We start from the raw sequence: 4135 nt of genomic DNA on the forward strand, positions 1-4135 counted from the left end.
AACTCATAATATATCTGTCATCGTAACCTTAAGCGTGCGGACCCTACGGGTTCGAGAACAATGTAGACATGACTGAGACACGTCTCCGGTCAATAACCAATAGCGGTACCTGGATGCCCATATTGGCTCCTACATATTCTACGAAGATCTTTATCGGTCAGACGCATAACAACATACGTTGTTCCCTTTGTCATCGGTATGTTACTTGCCCGAGATTCGATCGTCGGTATTCCAATACCTAGTTCAATCTCGTTACTGGCAAGTCTCTTTACTCGTTCTGTAATACATCATCCCGCAACTAACTCATTTAGTTGCAATGCTTGCAAGGCTTAAGTGATGTGCATTACCGAGAGGGCCCAGAGATACCTCTCCGACAATCGGAGTGACAAAACCTAATCTTGAAATACGCCAACCCAACATGTACCTTTGGAGACACCTGTAGTACTCCTTTATAATCACCCAGTTACGTTGTGACGTTTGGTAGTACCCAAAGTGTTCCTCCGGTAAACGGGAGTTGCATAATCTCATAGTTACAGGAACATGTATAAGTCATGAAGAAAGCAATAGCAACATACTAAACGATCGGGTGCTAAGCTAATGGAATGGGTCATGTCAATCAGATCATTCTCTTAATGATGTGATCCCGTTAATCAAATAACAACTCATTGTTCATGGTTAGGAAACATAACCATCTTTGATTAACGAGCTAGTCAAGTAGAGGCATACTAGTGACACTTTGTTTGTCTATGTATTCACACATGTATTATGTTTCCGGTTAATACAATTCTAGCATGAATAATAAACCTTTTATCATGATTATAAGGAAATAAATAATAACTTTATTATTGCCTCTAGGGCATATTTCCTTCAGTCTCCCACTTGCACTAGAGTCAATAATCTAGATCACATCACCATGTGATTAACATCGATAGTTCACATCATCATGTGATTAACACCCATAGTTCACATCGCCATGTGACCAACACCCAAAGGGTTTACTAGATTTAGTAATCTAGTTCACATCGCTATGTGATTAACACCCAAGGAGTACTAAGGTGTGATCATGTTTTGCTTGTGAGAGAATCTTAGTCAACGGTTCTGCCACATTCAGATCCGCATGTATTTTGCAAATTTCTATGTCAACAATGCTCTGCATGGAGCTACTCTAGCTAATTGCTCCCACTTTCAATATGTATCTAGACCGAGACTTAGAGTCATCTAGATTAGTGTCAAAACTTGCATCGGCGTAACCCTTTACGACGAACCTTTTTCACTTCCATAATCGAGAAACATATCCTTATTCCACTAAGGATAATTTTGACCGCTGTCCAGTGATCTACTCCTAGATCACTATCGTACTCCCTTGCAAAACTTAGTGGTAGGGCATACAATAGATCTGGTATACAGCATGGCATACTTTATAGAACCTATGACTGAGGCATAGGGAATGACTTTCATTCTCTTTCTATCTTCTGCCGTGGTCGGGCTTTGAGTCTTACTCAACTTCACACCTTGTAACACAGGCAAGAAACCTTTTCTTTGACTGTTCCATTTTGAACTACTTCAAAGTCTTGTCAAGGTATGTACTCATTGAAAAAACTTATCAAGTGTCTTGATCTATCTCTATAGATCTTGATACTCAATATGTAAGCAGCTTCACCTAGGTCTTTCTTTGAAAAACTCCTTTCAAACACTCCTTTATGCTTTACAGAATAATTCTACATTATTTCCGATCAACAATATGTCATTCACATATACTTATCAAAAATGTTGTAGTGCTCCCACTCACTTTCTTGTAAATACAGGCTTTACCGCAAGTCTGTATAAAACTATATGCTTTGATCAACTCATCAAAGCGTATATTCCAACTCCGAGATGCTTGCACCAGTCCACAGATGGATCGCTGGAGCTTGCACATTTTGTTAGCACCTTTCGGATTGACAAAAACCTTCTGGTTGCATCATATACAACTCTTCTTTAATAAATCCATCAAGGAATGCAGTTTTGTTTATCCATTTGCCAGATTTCATAAAATGCGGCAATTGCTAACATGATTCAGACAGATTTAAGCATAGATACGAGTGAGAAAATCTCATCGTAGTCAACATCTTGAACTTGTCGAAAACCTTTTGCGACAATTCTAGCATTGTAGATAGTAACACTACTATCAGCGTCCGTCTTCCTCTTGAAGATCCATTTATTTTCTATTGCTTGCCGATCATCGGGCAAGTCAACCAAAGTCCATACTTTGTTCTCATACATGGATCCCATCTCAGATTTCATGGCTTCAAGCCACTTTGCGGAATCTGGGCTCACCATCGCTTCTTCATAGTTCGTAGGTTCATCATGATCTAGTAGCATGACTTCCAGAACAGGATTACCGTACCACTCTGGTGCGGATCTCGCTCTGGCTGATCTACGAGGTTCAGTAGTATCTTGTTTTGAAGTTTCATGATCATCATCATTAGCTTCCTCACTAATTGGTATAGGTGTCGCAGAAATAGTTTTCTGTGATGTACTACTTTCCAATAAGGGAGCAGGTACAGTTACCTCATCAAGTTCTACTTTCCTCCCACTCACTTCTTTCGAGAGAAACTCCTTCTCTAGAAAGGATCCATTCTTAGCAACGAATGTCTTGCCTTCGGATCTGATAGAAGGTGTACCCAACAGTCTCCTTTGGGTATCCTATGAAGACGCACTTCTCCGATTTGAGTTTGAGCTTATCAGGATGAAACCTTTTCATATAAGCATCGCAACCCCAAACTTTAAGAAACGACAACTTAGGTTTCTTGCCAAACCATAGTTCATACGGTGTCGTCTCAATGGATTTAGATGGTGCCCTATTTAACGTGAATGCAGCTGTCTCTAATGCATAACCCCAAAACGATAGTGGTAGATCGGTAAGAGACATCATAGATCGCACCATATCTAATAAAGTACGGTTATGACGTTCGGACACACCATTACATTGTGGTGTTCCAGGTGGCGTGAGTAGTGAAACTATTTCACATTGTTTTTAACTGAAGGTCAAACTCGTAACTCAAATACTCTTCTCTACGATCAGATCGTAGAAACTTTATTTTCTTGTTACGATGATTTTTCACTTCACTCTGAAATTCTTTGAACTTTTCAAATGTTTCAGACTTATGTTTCATCAAGTAGATATACTCATATCTGCTCAAATCATCTGTGAAGATCAGAAAATAATGATACCTGTCGCGAGCCTCAATATTCATCGGACCACATACATCAGTATGTATGATTTCCAACAAATCTGTTGCTCGCTCCATTGTTCCAAAGAACGGAGTTTTAGTCATCTTGCCCATGAGGCATGGTTCGCAAGCATCAACTGATTCATAATCAAGTGATTCAAAAGCCCATCAGCATGGAGTTTCTTCATGCGCTTTACACCAATATGACCTAAACGGCAGTGCTACAAACAAGTTGCACTATCATTATTAACTTTGCATCTTTTGGTTTCAATATTGTGATAACTATGATCGAGATCCAATGAACTATTTTCATTGGGTGTGTAACCATATAAGGTTTTATTCATGTAAATAGAACAACAATTTATTCTCTTACTTAAATGAATAACCGTATTACAATAATCATGATCAAATCATATTCATGCTTAACGCAAACACCAAATAACACTTATTCAGGTTCAACACTAATCCCGAAAGTATAGGGAGTGTGCGATGATGATCATATCAATCTTGGAACCACTTCCAACACACATCGTCACGTCACCCTTAACTAGTCTCTGTTTATTCTGCAACTCCCATTTCGAGTTACTAATCTTAGCAACTGAACTAGTATCAAATACTGAGGGGTTGCTATAAACACTAGTAAAGTACACATCAATAACATGTATATCAAATATACTTATGTTCACTTTGCCATCCTTCTTATCTGCCAATCACTTGGGGTAGTTCCACTTCCAGTGACCAGTCCCTTTGCAGTAGAAACACTTAGTCTCAGGCTTAGGATCAGACTTGGGCTTCTTCACTTGAGCAGCAACTTGCTTGCCGTTCTTCTTGAAGTTCCCCTTCTTCCCTCTGTCCTTTTCTTGAAACTAGTGGTCTTGTGAACCATCAACACTTGATGTTTTTCTCGATTTCTACCTTCATCA

Source organism: Triticum aestivum, chromosome 5A (genome assembly GCF_018294505.1).
Source record: "Triticum aestivum cultivar Chinese Spring chromosome 5A, IWGSC CS RefSeq v2.1, whole genome shotgun sequence".
Classification (NCBI taxonomy): domain Eukaryota; kingdom Viridiplantae; phylum Streptophyta; class Magnoliopsida; order Poales; family Poaceae; genus Triticum; species Triticum aestivum.